The following is a 16,920-nucleotide window of genomic DNA, read 5'->3' as shown; positions in this document are numbered from 1 at the left end:
TTATCTTTTCTTCCTATTGTCCAGAACTCTGCATTCAGTTGCGTATATCTTTCCCTTTCTCCCTTGCTTTTTGCTTCTCTTCCTTTCTCAGCTATTTGTAAAGCCTCCTCAGACAATCACTTGCCTTCTTGCATTTCTTTTTCTTTGGGATGGTTTTGGGAACAAGTCTTTAGATAGATACTTTCAGGAACTGATTTCATAATCCCAAATCCCTGCCTCTCTTCATATCTGGAAAAGCACCAAATCCCTTCATGATGACAACTCCTTGTGACTAGCAGAAAACCTCTTGTAAACATTTGATTGCATTGAACTTCCCCTTCACCAGAATCTTATACACTGACCTTCCCCCGCTACCTCTTTGCGGCAGTCTCTCAGAACTATCTGAGGTGCTGTCTCCCAGGCTGCAGTCCTCAATCTGCCCCAAATAAAAGGGAACTCAGAACTCTCAGGTTGTGCATCTTTTTTTCAGTCGACAAGGCCCTGCAGCTGTTCAACACAGCATAACCAGAATTGATGTAACCCAGCATTATAGTCACAGGGTGGAAGAGATAGGGGCTACAGAAGTCACACTTGTTAGAAAGATCCAGTGTCAGTGAACCACTGAATTCACATATATGGAATTTCTGTCAGCATCAAGGAAAGATTGAAAGAATGTACCGTCTGCCCATCCAAAGCAAATACATGGCACTGAACATTTTTGAGGAAGATCTGTGGGAATGCTATGGAGAGGCTGAAGCAAATTCCAAATTATTGGGTGTCTCTCTATAACAACTACCTCAGTATCAATCCATTCTGGAATAATCTACTTTCCATCCATTAAGAACAACTATTCAGCTGGTTCCCCAGGTGGCTTGGTGGTAAAGAATCTGCCTGCCGATGCAGCAGATGCAGGAGATGGAGACAAGGGTTCAATCCCTGGGTTGGGAAGATCCCCAGGAGGAGGAAATGGCAACTGACTCCAGTATCCTTGCCTGAGAAATTCCACAGAGAGAGGAGCCTGGAGGGCTACAGTCCATGGGGTCGCACACACACATTCCTTCCTACATCCTTCAGAAACGCCTTTGCCCACGGCCCAGTATTCCTTGCCCTCCTCCCAACTATCCATCCTCCCATTCCTCAGGAGGGGCTTCCTGGAATGATCCCACCAGCTGCTCAGTCATTTCTTTTACTCTGCATCTACTTAGCACTCAAGCCTTCACTTTTTTGCCTTGAACCCAGGGAAGCATGGGACGTTATCTTAGGTTGTATCAGGGATACCTGCCCAGTCTCTTCTTCAGAGTCCCCACATCCTGAAGGCAAAAGACAGACTTTCATGACTTAACTTTCAGCTTAACTCCACGCCCACCCCCACCTCCATCCTCCAGCATCAAGGGCTCCTCTAATGGAGGGTCAGGGCACAGACGGGGGTGTCCCGAGCCACCCCCTCAGGAAGGGAGCGTGGAGACGGCTCCGGCTGGCAGCTTTGCCCCAAGTCGACTCACTCCTCATTCTGCTCTGACCTCAAGGTTGACTCCACCAAAGTGACGGCTCTGTTCCTGGTGACCAAGCCAGTGCCTATATTTGACTTCCCAAATCCATTTGATTTCTTCTGCTGGGCCCCTGGGCTGCCTCACTGCCCAGCACTATTATTCCTCCAAGGTTGCACTGCTCTGCCCACGAGTCTTTCTCAGGACTGGAAATCTCCCTGTGACACCCACCCCCTGGAGCTGGGCCTCCTTTTATCTGGGGTTGTCAGCCGCCCTCTCTGCCCTCTGTCTGCTGTGGGCTCAGCCCAACTTATCCGCACCATGCCCTGCCCCGGGCCAGTTCACCTACTCTGCCCTTGAGGTTGGCCTGGCCTAGAGATTGCAGAGTGGAAGCAGTAGGCTAGTTTAGATGATGGTCTACCCTGGTATGTGGCAGGTCTTGTGCTTGTCGGGTTTTAATTTAAATTTGAATGCTTTCAGGCTAGACAAACATTTTTCACCTCCCCAGAGACCCCACAAACCCCTATGCTGTCAAAAACATAAAAGAAGAAAACCAGCTTCATTGAATACTTGCCAGACACTAAGCTCTGTGTATATAATTGGCTCATTTAATCCTTCCAGCAACCCCAAGTGGGTGACATTACTATCTCTGTTTACCCGTGAGAATACAGAAGCTCATGGAAGCTGGGCAACTTGCCCCAACCATACAACGACAACCGGCAAGTCTTAAATAACAGATCTGAAGTCCACACTTTCACCACGCCATGAGTGGAAGGAGTAGGTGTTGATTAGACGCGCAGTAAGGAGGCCCCGCTGCAGCGGTGTGAAGAGAAGAGAGAGGAGCAGGGAAGTGAGTGAACGGACAGCTCAGGTCGTACCGGAAGGAGGGGGCTGGACTGGGGAACTCAGGCAGCAGCCCTGGGGAAAGAGAGCATATCGGGACCAGCTGGAGACAGGACAGAGGTGACGAGGACACAGCAGGGATGTCTGCCAGGCTCAGGGAGAATGTGGGGGAAGGAGTGTCTTGGGTCGAGTGTCTAAGGTGTTCCTGGGAAAGTGAAAGTCGCTCAGTCGTGTCCGACTCTTTGTGACCCCGTGGACTATACAGTCTGTGGAATTCTCCAGGCCAGAATACTGGAGAGGGGAGCCCTTCCCCTCCCTCCAGGGGATCTTCCCAACCCAGGGATCAAACCCAGGTCTCTGCATTGCTGGCAGATTCTTTACCAGCTGAGCCACAAGGGAAGCACAAAGGGCTCCTGAAACATCACAAATCAAACTAGCTAAGAATAGAGCTGGTTGAGAGGCAGCGAGTTGATCAGCCTTTCCCTACGAGCGCTGGTTAACCCTGGCTGCACTGCAGGGCTCCAGGGGAGCCTGAGGACACAGCCATGGCCCTGCTCAGGGTGGGAAGAGGACGAGGAGCTCCAGGTCAAGGAAGGAAACATCCGTGGGGACAGTGCGGCCCCCTTCCAGGAGCCGAGCAGCAGCTGCAGAGCAGGCTGGCGACTGAGGATTAGCAACCCTGGAAGCCTGCAAAGGGCAACTTGGGCAGCGGGGCAGGTGCACGGAGCCGACAAGGAAGAGAACGCCAAGGGCAAGGGCGAGTGCCAGCTGCTCTTTCCAGAAGCTGGTTGGTGAAAGGGCGAGGAAGCGCGGCATCTTATTTAACAGAGACGGAGCATGTGGAGGAGAGAAAGGAGTCAGTGGCCAGGGAATTAAGAAGGGACCGGGTCTGTCTCTATCTCCGAGAGAGGCGAGGGCGGGATCAGGGTGTAGATGGAGAAGGTGCCCTCCTGCTGGTCAAGAGAGCTCCTTTTCCTCCAGAGAGAAAAAAGAAAAGCTGTAGGGGAAACCTCAGGGATGCTTGGACTTGGAGAGGAGGGGTGCTGATGGAACGCGGGTCAAGAAAAAAGGCGTTGAGTCTCTCCTGCGAGAAGTGAGGCGGGTACTCCTTCCCGCAAACGCTAACCCTGGGGCGGGGCGCTCACTGGGCTCCCTCAGTCACCCCCGGGGCCACAGGGCTTGCACCAACTCTCGGCTGCACGCTGTCCTCTCTACAGCCCTGTCTCAGCCTGTATGTACCACCGCTGGCCTCCAGGCGACAATGGGCAGAAAGTACTTATCACTGTCACCGCAAAGGGACTTTGAATTTTTCTATGAGAACCGCTGGGTATTTTCACTTTTATTTTCCCCCTGGCCCTCCAGCCCACTTCCTCATAAGACAGGGCCTGCTGGGGACCCTAGAGGAACGGCTGCTGTCTGGCCCTCCAAACGCAGTTTCACTCTGAGCAAAGCAGCAAACGCTGTAGCCTGGCTCTGGCCTCAGCAGCCCTGGGGGTGACTTCTGCCCTGCAGCTTGTTCCTCGAGACACACACACACCCCACCTACAACACTGCTGGGGTGACAGCTCCTGCCCCAGAGGAATGTCGGGAAAAGTCACCATCTGAACAGGTATCGCTGTTCAGAGGAGGCCTCAGCCACTGCCCTCCGCCCCCTGGTCTCCTGACTCTTATTAAAGAAACCGGATGGGTAACAGAGGGGTCAGGCAACCTTTGATAAACGCCCTTCGGGTCCCCCTACCCTCCTGGCCAGAATCCTGGTTTCCTCTAGCTACAAAACTATCAGAGCTCATGAACTGGAGTCAGAAGACATGGGCTGGGGTCCTGGCCGCTCCCCATGTGCTGTGAGATGCTTGAAGTCACGTCTGAGGCCCAGCTTGTAGCCCGATAACGTGCAAGAACAGCAGCTGCCTCTCCCTGCTCTCAGGGAGGCGGTGAGAAGTTCAGCAGGTGAGACAAGCTATTTGTCAACTGGACAGCGCTATGCTGACTTCAGGGTGCAGATGAGCCCTGCTGGCAGCATGGTGTCTCCAGAGCCCCACCCAGGATGCATTTCCCAGCCATCAGGCCCCGGCAGCGCGAAGCCCAAGGGAGACACACTTCCAGGGAATTCAACAACAGCATCTGTTCAGTCCTCCTCTGTGCCAGACGCCAGCCTCCAAACAAGACCAGACACGGTCTCACCCTGAGTTTGCTAGCGGAGGTAGAACTAACACGGGGGTGTCTGTTCATGCCATGGCCAGGGTCTCCAGGAGAACTTGCTCTGGGTTACTGGGAACAGATCATCCAGGCATGATCAGAGTCTGAGTCTGCTCGTTAGCTGCTCAGTCATGTCTGACTCCTTGCCTGCCAGGCTCCTCTGTCCCTGGGATTCTCCAGGCAAGCATACAGGAGTGGGTGGCCATTCCCTTCTCCAGAATATCTTCCGAAACCAGAGATTGAACCTGGGCCTCCTGCACTGCACGCAGATTCTTAGCCATCTGAGCCAACAGGGACGCCCCGGTGGCCCAGCAGTAAAGAATCCACCTACAATGCAGGAGACTTGGGGAGATGTGAGTTTGATCCCTGGGCTGGGAAGATTCTCTGGAGGAGGAAATGGCAACCCACTCCAGTACTCTTGCCTGGAGAATCCCAGGGACAGAGGAGCCTGGTGGGCTACAGTCCACAGGCTACAATCGCAAAGAGTCAGAGGCAGCCAAGCACAGCAGCCACGCAGGTACGTCCCCTTTCCACCCCTCACTGAGCCGGAGGTGGGTGGATGCAGCTCTGAGAAACCACGGTGAGGGGCCCGGGGCAGAGGAAGCACAGTCCTCGGAGACCCAGGCCTGGCCCAGCGGTGGTGCCCAAAGGGTTATTTCACCCTCAGTGCTTCACCCTCCCCATCCGGGCCATGTGGACAATACTCCTGCGTTGGCCTGACTCTCAAGGGTATCGTGGAGGACAAAATGAGAACAAAATCACCAGAGCAATGGGAAAAATGCTTTGAAAGGGGAAGGGCTTTATGAACAAGGCTTTAATATTTTCTTCTTCAGAGTCCTCTCCAGTAAAGCTGAGATAATCACAGGAGGTCTGTTTCCCAGGCTAGCCTGATGGGACTGACTCAGAGACATCCAGCCCCCTCGCTCTGCAATCATTCCAGTGGCGACAGCGAGTACTTCCAGTGGATGGGGCCCCATCGCCTTTCCATAGTTTTTCCACTACTCTGCCACCCAGGGCTGGTGGATGATGCGTGCGGACCAATGGAAACCCTGCTTGTCCTCAGACCTCAGCCCAGAGGACCCGAGAAAGTCACCCCCTCCACCACCACCCCTCTGGCAGGGCTTCCACAGTTTGGCTCGGACAGAAGGCTTTCTTTTCCGGTGTCCAGAACCCAGGGACAGAGATTCCAGCATCTGAGGGTCAGCCCACTCCACCGAGTCCAAAACAAGAACCAAAACAGCAACAACCACCACCTGGATAAAGGCTGGACATTTTCTGCCTCAAACACACCTTCATCTCTTCTGCAGCAACGTCTGTCTCTCTTGTTCAAATTGGAGTTGGAGGTGGGAGTGTTCAGATGGTCAGGTTTTCACCCAAACCATCAATTGTGCTAACACCCCTGTCTTCAGCTGTCTTTGGGGAAGGCAGGGCAGGCAGTTTGCATGCTGCATTTGAAAGGTTCTAGCCCAGGCTTTCCCTGCCTAAAATTATCTCACCCCCCTCCCCCAGAACTGTTCTATACCCAGAAGCACTTCAACCAATTTCTTTGCATTTTATGTCTCCTTTTGAAATGCAAGTATGTCTGAAAGTATGTATTCCACTGGCCCTTGCCCACTTCTCACCCAGCACCGGTGCCCAATAAATATTTACTGAATTCAGTTGGTTACTAGAGGCCTGTCCGGAAGGAACACGGGTCAGAGCCCGGGGCTGTGGAGGGTGGGGTGCGCGGGGGACAGTCCCGGCAGGGAGCCACTCCTCCTTTCACCAACCCCACCGCGAGGGCAGAGCAGCCCAGCCCGTCACTGCGAGGTAACTGACTTCTGATGAAAGTAAATCTGAAATAGCCAAATATGGAAACTGCAGGAGGGGGCAGAAACAGCCGAGAGAGTCAGAGGAGACGCCCTGGGGGTTAATAGCAAGAGCAGTGGCCCCAGAATTCACTGAGAATTCTCAGAACTGCCAAAACCCTGCAGAGCAGTAACAAGGGCGAGGCCATTTGCTGTGGAGAGCCCAGTTTCCACCAATTCTCTGGGTGTTCCCTGGGCAACTCGTTCCTACCTGAGTCTTGGTTTCCTGCAAGACCCCCTTTGAGCTCTCCTTGGCTGGGGGTGAGGGTAGTTCTAAATGAGCACGCCCAAAAATCGAACGGCTCTCCTGAGGTTCCATGCATGCCAATATTTAAGCTTCATTCTAGAATATTCTGGCTGGAGAGTCGTGCAAAAGTGGAACGAGGGGATGCCTCAGGGCGCGATGGGGGAAGCCAGGGGTTTGCAGGCGCGCGTGCCAGGCACGCCTAAAGTCCTTCCCCGGCCCGCGCACCCCGACCTGCCTCTGGTCCCCGGAGTGGACACCCGCGCCCTGGAGGCGCTCCCCAGCTCGGGACCCCCAGTCTCCATCCTCGGCACACCCCTTCTCTGCTCAGAAAACTCGCTCCGGGCCCCGGAACCCAACCGTCCCCCCCCATACACACCGCACCCACTCGCCCGCATCAGGGGCCACCTGCCCCGCCGGCTTCTCCAGACCCGGGGTCCGGGCCCCGGGGCCTCCTCGCGCGCACCTCCCGGCCGTCGGGGACTCGCCGGGCGCGAGCAGGGGACGGGCGGCCGGGCCGGGCTGCGGGGAGGCAGCAGCTGGGCTCCTGCCGCCGACGTACTTTCGGTTTCAAAGTCAACGCGACGCGCTGAGAATTGGTGCTCCGTGACCTCCCTCCGGCCCCACGCGGCGACCCACCGGGACTCACCTGGGCTCGGCGCGCGGGCGCTCGGCAGGCGCCTGGCTGCTCCGAGGCAGCGGAGGCGAAGCAGGCGCTCTGGCCGGGCCCCGCCCGCCGAGGAGTGGGGGCGGGCCGGGGCCCCGGAGAGGCGGGGCCTGGGGGGCCGGGGAGCGAGCGCCGGGAGGGGCGCGCCAGGGCCGACGCGCAGGCAGGCGCTGGCGGGATGCTGAGAGACAGGTAGAAAGCCGGCCAGTTGGAAACCTAACCGACCCTCCCTCGAATCTTGGGTATCTGCAAAGAAAAATCATCTCTGATTTCCCTGGGTGCATTGAACTGTACTCGTCTTACCCTTCAATCAGGGAAAACCAGGCTCAGCCAGTCCTTTCATAGTTTGACGCAATGGCAACCCACTCCAGTACTCTTGCCTGGAAAATTCCATGGACGGAGGAGCCCGGTAGGCTACAACCCATGGGGTCGCAAAGAGTCGGACACTACTGACTGACTCCCCTTTCCTTTCCTGAAAATGTGTTAGTCGCTCAGTCGTGTCCCACTCTTAGGGACCCCACAAACTATAGCCTGCCAGGCTCCTCTCTCCATGGGATTTTCCAGGCAAGAATACTGGAGTGGGTTGCCATTCCCTTCTCCAAGGGAATCTTCCCAGCCTAGGGATCAAACCCGGGTCTCCTGCATTGCAGGCAGATTCTTCAACATCTCAGCCACCAGGTCTGGTTCAAATCAAGCCCTGCTGACCTTCCTTCACAGCAGGACCAATTTGCCAGCCCCCTCCTTGCTGGCTCAGCAATCCCTTAGAGTTGTTGGGCTTGCCATTGTACCTAGGACTCTCCAGACATCTCCTTTGATCTTAAAAACCTTGTGATGTAGACCTGGGCATCCCCATTGTACACATGAGCCATCCGATGCCCAGAGAGCTGACGTGAAGTGATGTGCCCAAGGTGTGACACCCAGCAAGTGCCAGAGCTTCCTCCTGAATCCAGGTCTCCCTACTCCCAAATATTGGACTCTTTCTTACACCACTTCTCTCCATGAGTGTATGTTCTAACTGATATTTGTATTCCACATAAATCTCCTCTGTAGAAGGTTGATGGAGCACGAAGATCATGCATTTTAGAATATAATGGGCCAAAATTCCAATTCTAGTTCCTTCACTTTCAGTTAGGCAACCTTGGGAAAGTTACTTAACTGCCTGGGCTTCAATTACTCGTCAAACAGGGTTAATAATAACATGCAACATTCCGATGTGCACAGGAGCCAGGCGGGAAACACACAGGAGAGAGGTGAAAGGTGTGGCCACTGGGAAGGCGAGGGACGCCGCTGCACTGAAGGCCACGTGTGGAGTCCAGAGGAGCAGCCAGGCTCCCTGCCAGCCTGTCCTTGTCTGATTGCTTCTTTTTCAACAAGAGCCAGAAATCCGGATTCAGACCTCTTGGTTGGTAAGTCAGATTAACGACTTCATGGAGAGATAGGGCCTGTGGTCACCTTCTCTTGTGGTTGCCTATAGGCACCTCCTTTCTCATCGTCCGCCCCTTACCCCCACGCTCCCCAGCGTGCCTACAAATCAATATGTTTTTGTAAGGTTATATCTTACACTGGCTAAAAACACAATGTCTTGAATGCGTGTATGCAGGTAGGCTCAGGGCCCTGGTACTGTTACTAAATATGATTCAGTTGTCTCTCTCCATCCCTCTTGCCCATCAATTAAATAAAGCAGCCTATTTGTCTCAAGAATGATGTCCAAGCTTTAAATATGATGAGATCAGATTCTGGGATAGAAAGTGAATCTTTGAGTGGTGGGAAGGGGAGCCCACATCACTCCAGGGCTGGGAGTCTCAGTGGGAAGATAGAGGAATTTCAGAGAGGTGGTGGTCAGAACTCAAGAACAAGTTCCCAATTCCCTTTGTTGATCACAGAGCCCTGGGCAAGGTGTCTGGGAGAAGAGAGAAAACCAATCCTGGGACCTAGCTGATGAAGGAGACATTCTCTCCCTCCTCAAGGACCTTGAAGATGGATGGGAAGAAGAGGACATAAATACACATTAAATCGTAGAAACACACATTAAACATTAGAAGATGATAGCTCATATTAAGTTTTATTATACATTGGGTACTGTGCTCAGTATTTTATCTACATTTACCCATTTAATCATCAGCCCTCTTTTACAGTTTGAAAAGCTCATCTCTTGAACCCTTTGCCTCAAATTGTAAAATTCTTAGTTTGGGGGAGGTGGGATTTGAATATGGGCAGTCTGATTCTTGTGGACTTTTCGCTCAGATGGTAAAGAATCCGTCTGCAATGCAGGAGACCTGGGTTCACTCCCTGGGTTGGGAAGATCCCTTGGAGAAGGGAACGGCTACCCACTCCAGTATTCTGGCCTGGAGAATTCCATGGGCAGAGAAGCCTGGTAGGCTGCAGTCCATGGGGGTTGCAAAGAGGCGGACACGACTGAGTGACTTTCACTTCACTTCAGTCACTCCACCACATTGCCCCTCAAAAAAGTGGTTGATGTGACATCAGACAAAACACCTGAGAAGGAGATGAATTTTAGCGGGTTTAGTGTTCTCGAAATATTTGCAGTATTCTAAACAGAATCCAGTTTTCAAGCTAAATTCATCTACAAAAATAAGGGCAGGATTGGACTATACACTAAATTTTTGCACAGAAGGGATAAATTTTTAATCTGGGTAGGTTCTGAACACCCTAAGATTACCTCCCGACTTCAGACCTGGCCTTCAGCTGTTTAATTTGCCAGGTAAATTGTTAAGGATGAGGGATGGCAGCCTTGGCGGTCAACGGAATGAAGGTGGTGATGGAAGGGAGAGGGCGCCACCTGCTGGAATGATGGATGGATGCATTATTTTCCTCAGGCTGCCCCTTTCTGCAGAGGGATCAATATTGTGGGTTAGTTAGAGTAGGGTAAAATGTCATATTTTCTATCATGGAGAGATCGGTAAGATGAGATAAGGAGGAAGAATCCTCTCCTTGGGCCGTAGATTGCACGTCTGACATCATTTGCAAGTTACAATGGAAAGTTCTTGCCCGCAATGGAACCACACGTGGAAAGCATGATACAGCAGCAAAACACCTCCCAGGCAAAAAGCAAAACCGCAGGGTCCTAAGCACAGAGAAGGCTTCCCTGCTCTTTAAACAAGTCCTGCCTTGAGACAATAAGTGAACGCATGCCTGTGGATTTTCTGTATTTAATTTCTTGATCCAGTGATACGTGGTCCCTTTGCTTTCATCAAACAACCTTCACCCACTGACTCTGCCGTCAGTGCGCTGACCACCACAGGGAGAGAGGCTGGGAGTGCCGGGGGTGCGGGCTTCAACCAGGACCAGCGAAATTGTTTTAAAAAAACTCCTTTCCCAAATGCACATCTGTTGTCTGGATGTATCGCAGTTTGTTTATTCATTCACTTACTGAAAGAACATCTTGGCTGCTCCCTGACAGCTCAGTTGGTAAAGAATCTGCCTCCAATGCCGGAGACCCCAATTCAATTCCTGGGTCGGGAAGACCTGCTGGAGAAGACAGCAGAAGACAGGCTACCCACTCCAGTATTCTTGGGCTTCTCTTGTGGCTCAGCTGGTAAAGAATCCACCCGCAATGCAGGAGACCTGGGTTCGATCCCTGGGTTGGGATGATCCCCCCAGAAATGATTTGATTTCCCAGTCCTGATGGTTGCTCCCAGGTTTGGGCAGTTATGAATAAGAGCTGCTATAAAAACTCACGTGCAGTTTTGGTATGAGCACACATCTCCTAAGCACAGGCATCCAGCAGGTGCTCTTTCAGCTTTAGTAGCTCAAGAAAGGCCCATACTTCTTTTGTTCTACTTGCTTCACTCAGGTCTCGTCCAGGTTCACCACCAGTTTAAGGAAAACAGACTTATACTGTACCTGTATGTTCTGTCTCTGTTCCAGGGGGTCTCCACTCAGTACACACACTGACCCACTCCCCTCTCTGTTCTGTAGGAGAAATGAGATTTTTGTTTTTTTTAAATTAGGCCTGCTGTCTTCATCGTTGCTGTTGTTTGCTGGTTAGTTGCTTGGTTGTGTCTGACTCTTTGCAACACCATGGACTGCAGCTCGCCAGGCTTCTCTGTCCATGGGATTTCTCAGGCAAGAATACTGGAGTGGGTTGCCATTTCCTTCCCCAGTCTTCATTGTATGCTTGGCTAAATGTGGATTCTGCCCATTTGACAGTTCCTTTAATAAGATTCACACATACAAATTCCCATCAGTGCTTAGAAAGACATTTTAATGTATTAATTCTGCCTAATCCCTGTAAGACATTAAACTATAGGTTTGAAAGAAAGAAAGAAAAGAAGTCGCTCAGTTGTGTCCAATTCTTTGGGACCCCATGGACTGTAGCCCACCAGGCTCCTGTGTCCATGGGGTTTTCCAGGCAAGAATACTGGAGTGGGTTGCCATTTCCTTCTCCAGATCTTCCCGACCCAGGGATTGAACCCGGGTCTCCCGCATTGTAGGCAGACGCTTTACCCTCTGAGTCACCAGGCAAGCTCAGTTTCAGGTTATTATTTAACACTTAGGAAGTATCAAGTAAGATCAGGGGCTTGATGGGCGTGATTTGATTTTGTTAGACTTTGTAATAAGTTAGTAACAAGGAAGACTTTTTTTTTTTTAATATTTCTTCTTTCTGAGAATTGTGGCTACGCTATATGAAGAGATTTTAAACAATACTCGCGTAAACTTTGTTGACCAGATCCTCTGTTTTATAGAAAACAGGACAGAAGAATTAATAAGGAAAGGCAGAAGCTGAGGAAGGTGGTTATCCTGGGAAAATCTGACAAAGTTCAGATATCTTTGATTCCAGCCACACCTCAGTATTCTGTGACCTGCCCCTATGTCCTGAGAAATCTCATCCGGTCTTCCGTGGGCCCGAGGGGGTCTCTCGCTGCGGAAGCACTGGGATCCCTGCACATACTTTGCTTTGTTCTTTTTCCATTTTTAAACAACTTCACTGTTATATTTTCAATACCATTCACCCAGTCAATGAATTTTATTAGATGTATACAGTTATGCAATCATGACCATCATGAAATTTTAGAACAAATCCATCACCCCTTGTGTCCTCTTGGGGGGGTCAGTCCCGGCTCCCAGCCCTGGACTAAGGCAAGAACAATCTGCTTCCTGTTTCTGTAGGTTTGTATTTTCCGGAAATTTTCTGTAAATAAATAGATTCCACTTTGTGTCAACTGGCATAATGTTTCTGAGGTTCATCCATTTTGTTACATATATCAGTAGTTTCTTCATTTTAATTGCTGCATAGTATGCCATTGTAGAGATACACTACATTTTGTTTATCCATTCACCAACTGATTGATATTTGGATTATTTTCAGCTTTGTGCTATTATAAATAATGCTCCTAAGAATAAAAGGAAAAAAAAGAATGCCTCCGTGAATATTTGAATACCAGTTTTTGTGTGGACATAAATTTTCTTTTTCTTTAGGTAGACCCAGGAATAAAATTATGGTGTTGTATTGTACTTGCATATTTAATCTGTGGGAAATTGCCAAACAGTTTTGCAAAGTGGCTTATCACTGCAGCATACTACATTTCGACCAGCTATGTGAGGGGGTTCCAGTTTCTCCACATCCGTGAGAACAGTTGATATCATCAGTCTTTTTAATGAGCCATTCTTGTGGGTGTTATATGCACCTCGTGGCTTTACTTTGCATTTCCCTTATGACTAACAACACGACATCTTTGCAGGCGTTCATTTTCCATTTGCATATCTTCTTTGGCAAATGTCTATTCAAATCTTCTGCCTATATTTTTTGTTCTCATATTATTGACTTGAAAGAGTTACTATTGTTTAGTTCCGAGTTCATATATATTTTAGATACAAATCTTCTAACAGCTTTATGTTTTGTAAATATTTTCTCCTGGTCAAATGACTTCCCCTTTTTATTTTCTTAGTTGCATCCTTTGAAAAGATCTTTTAAAATCTTGATGAAATCCAGTTTGTCAGTTTTTTTCTATTATAGATCATGCTTTTGGTTACATATTTTCTTCTAAAAGTTTATAGTTTTAGGCTATACACTCTGGCATATAATCCGTTTCAAGTTAATTTTTGTGCACAACTTTTTTTTTTCTTTCCATACAGATATTCTACCCTTTCCGCCACTGAATTACCTTGGCAGTTTCACTGAAAATCAACTGATCAAATATTTGTGAGTGATTTCTGGACTCTATTCTGTTCCATTGATCAAAATTTCCATCATTACACCAATTTCACATTGTCTTCATTACTGCAACTTTATAACAAGTATGGAAATCCTTAGTGTTAAGTAACTCCGTTTTTTTTCTTCTTTTTCAAAAATTTTTTGGCTAGTCTAGGTTCCAGGTTGCCACTTTGTTTTGTAAATAAAGTTTTCTTGACATATGGCAATACCTGTCCATCGTGCATGTTCTATGACTGTTTTTGAACTACATTGGTAAAGATGAATAGTTGCAACAAGAATAGTGGAGACTGAAAAGCCTAAAATATTTACTGTCTGGCCATTTAGAGAAAAAGTTTCCTGGCTCCTGGCTTAGCTCCTTGCTTTACTATATGAACTTTGGAATTAGCTTATTAACTTGTACAAAATAAGTCTACTACAATTTTGATAGGGGTTGGGTTGAAGATATAAATCCATTTGAGAAGAACGGCCACTTTAACAATAGTTAAGTCTTCCAATTCATGAATATGGTATGTGGTTCCCCCCCACCCCTGCATTTATTTAGATCCTCATTTGTCTCAGGACTATTTAATGTATTTCAGCAAACAGGTTGTTCCCATTTGTGATAAAATTTATTCTTAGATATTTTATTATTTTTAATCAGTTCAGTTCAGTTGCTCAGTCGTGTCCAACTTTTTGCGACCCCATGGACTGCAGCACGCCAGGCCTCCCTGTTTTTAATACTATTGTAAATTAACTTGTTTTCTTAATTCTATTTTCAGATCATTCATTGCTAGTACATAAAAATATAACTGATTTTATATTAATCTTGTGTCTTGTAACCTTCTTGAATTCATTATTCTTTAAGTGCTTTAGAGGTTTATTAGTAATTTTTACCTGCATAATCATGTCATCTACAAATAAAGACAATTTTTGTTCTGCCTTTCCAATCTGTAAGCCTTTATTTTTCTTGCCTTATTGAATTGGCTTGACAGTAAAATGTTTATTAGAAATAATGAGAGCAGTCATCCTTAGTGGATTCCAATCTTAGGGTAAAGCATTCAGTTAAGTGTGCTGTTACTTAGAGGCTTCTTGTGGATTTTTTTTAAAAAATCAGGTTGAGAAGTTCTCTTGTATTTCTAGTTCTTTGAGAGTTTTTATCATGAATGAGTGTTGGATTTGTCAAATGTCTTTTCTGTGTCTATTGTTATGATCATTTGCCTTTTCCCTTTATTAATATGATGCATTACAATGATTCTTAATTGAGGGGTTTGCTCCCAGAAGAGACATTTGGTAATGGCTGGAGACATTCTGGCAGCTTCCCAGGGGGTGCTAGTGGTAAAGAACCTGCCTGCCGATGCTGGAGATGTAGGAGGCGTGGGTTCTATCCCTGGGTCTGGAAGACCCCCTGAAGGGGGGACATGGCAGCCCACTCCAGTATTCTTGCCTGGAGAATCCCATGGCCAGAGGAGCCTCATGGGCTACGGTCCATAGGGTCACACAGTCGAACACGACTGAAACGATTGAGTATGAACACTGTGATGTTTTCTGCCTTACCACAATTTTCTTCTTGATCTAGTGCATTTTCTGTCTGAAGGATTTTTTATTTTGTTGATCTTTTCAAGAAGCAAGTACTAGTTTCAGGGATTTTTTTTCTATTATTTTCCTGGTATCTATTTAACTATGATTTTTATTTCCTCTTTTGTGTTATATATACTCTTTTCTTTCTAGCTTTCAAAGGAGAAACTGTAGATGATAGATATTTTCTTCCTGTATAATATAAACATTTAAAGTTATCCACTTCCTTCTAGGCACAACTTTGCTGTAGCTAATGATTTTTATATAGTTTTTACTCATATTCAAGATATCTCCTAATTTCTCTTGTAACTTATTTTCTGATCCATAACTTATTTAAAAATGAGTTGTTTAATTTCCAAAGATTTAAGATTTTTCCAGATTTTTGTTGGTGATTTCCAGTTCCATTGTACCTAGAGAACATATTCTGGATAATTTGAACACTTTTTCATTTATTAAAACTTACTTATGGCACACAATATGGTCTATTCTTGGAAATATTTCATGTGTACATGAACAGACTGTTTATTCTGCTGCTGTTGGGTGGAATGATCTATAAATTTCAATTTCGTAAAAGTGGTTGATAGTGTTGTTCAAATCGTCTATATTCTTACTCATTTTTGGTTTCCATGTTCAATCATCTCTTAAGAGATGGGTATTGAAATAACTGACTTTAATGGCAGATTTGCCTTTTTCTTCTTGCAGTTCTATCAGGGATCCTCTTTATCCATCTTTATCATTATTCAGTGAACATCTATATCTTTGACAATGTTCTTTGCTTAGAAGTCTGACGTTTAGTCACTCCAACTTTCTTTTCATTGTTGAGATGGTGTATCTTTGTCCATTGTATTAGTTTCTACTGCTGCGTAGAAATAGTTTGTCTGGTGGCTCAAATGGTGAAGAATGCGGGAGACCCAGGTTCGATCCCTGGGTTGGGAAGATCCCCTGGAGAAGGACATGGCAACCCACTCCAGTATTCTTGCCTGGAGAATTCCATAGACAGAAGAGCCTGACAGGCTACAAGCCAGGGGATCAAAAAGAGGCGGACACAACTGAAGTGACTTAGCGTGCACACACACAGACAGCTGCATAAAAAATTACCCCAAAGTTAGCAGCTCACAACATTTTACAGTGTTGTCACAGTTTCTGTTAAGAAATTTAGACACAGCTTAGCTGAGTTCTCTGCTTCAAGGCCTCTCACAGACTGCAACCAAGGTGTTGGCTGAACTCTAGTCATCCCACGGTCCAAATGGGGAAGGATCCACTTTTAAGCAGACATGATTGTTGGCAGGGTTCAGTTCCTGGCAGATTGTTATTCTGAGAGTCGGTTCTGTGCTGTCTATTGGCACTGGGCTTGCCTCAGATCCTTGCCCCAAGGGCCTCTCCAACATGGAAGCACGCAAGCAGCGAAGTCTAAGATAGAAGACCCCATTTTTCAGCCTAACCATCACTTTTGTTGTATTCTGTTGGTCGGAAGTAAGTCACTAAGTCTGGTCCACACTAAGTCCAGCCCAGTCATAATGACACAAACACCAGGAAGCATGAATCCCTGGAGTCTGCTCTGTGTATCTGCGTTGAATTTGAGGTATTTATGGATCCTTTTGGGAATGTCAGTGTTTTCCTGCTCTTTTGCCTTGTGGAGCTGAGAGGTTCTTTTTTTCTGTGAGATTTTGGTCTCCATCTGCTGGTGGCACCTTCTCTTGCTTCCTGGCACTGGTCATTTCACCAAAATTTAGGGAAGAAAATAACTAAGCTGAGGCAGAGAGAGGTGAAGTAACTTTCAGTGGAGTTGGAAAAAATGTCACTTCGGTAGAGGGAGAACTCTTTTTATATGTAAGTGACAAATCCCTCAACGATTCTGATTGTTTCTAAATTCTCTTTTGGAAAGGCACAGCATGTGGACTGAAACAGTCTTGAGAATAAAGGCCTTT

At 47.8% G+C, this 16,920-nt stretch overlaps 1 protein-coding gene across 1 annotated transcript in view; it reads right to left on the bottom strand.

The window, feature by feature from the left end:
• TRAF5 (TNF receptor associated factor 5) overlaps nt 1-7,338 on the bottom strand; it is a 43,483-nt gene extending 36,145 nt beyond the window's left edge. Inside the window, exon 1 of the mRNA XM_043485569.1 lies at nt 7,246-7,338. The gene's annotated coding sequence lies outside the window, so the exon portion shown is untranslated. The remainder of the gene's footprint in view (nt 1-7,245) is intronic.
• Nucleotides 7,339-16,920: the final 9,582 nt, after the last annotated feature.

Source organism: Cervus canadensis, chromosome 13 (assembly GCF_019320065.1).
Source record: "Cervus canadensis isolate Bull #8, Minnesota chromosome 13, ASM1932006v1, whole genome shotgun sequence".
Taxonomy (NCBI): Eukaryota; Metazoa; Chordata; class Mammalia; order Artiodactyla; family Cervidae; genus Cervus; species Cervus canadensis.
Note: the sequence above shows the minus strand (reverse complement) of the source record. Positions and strands in the feature narration are given on the sequence as shown.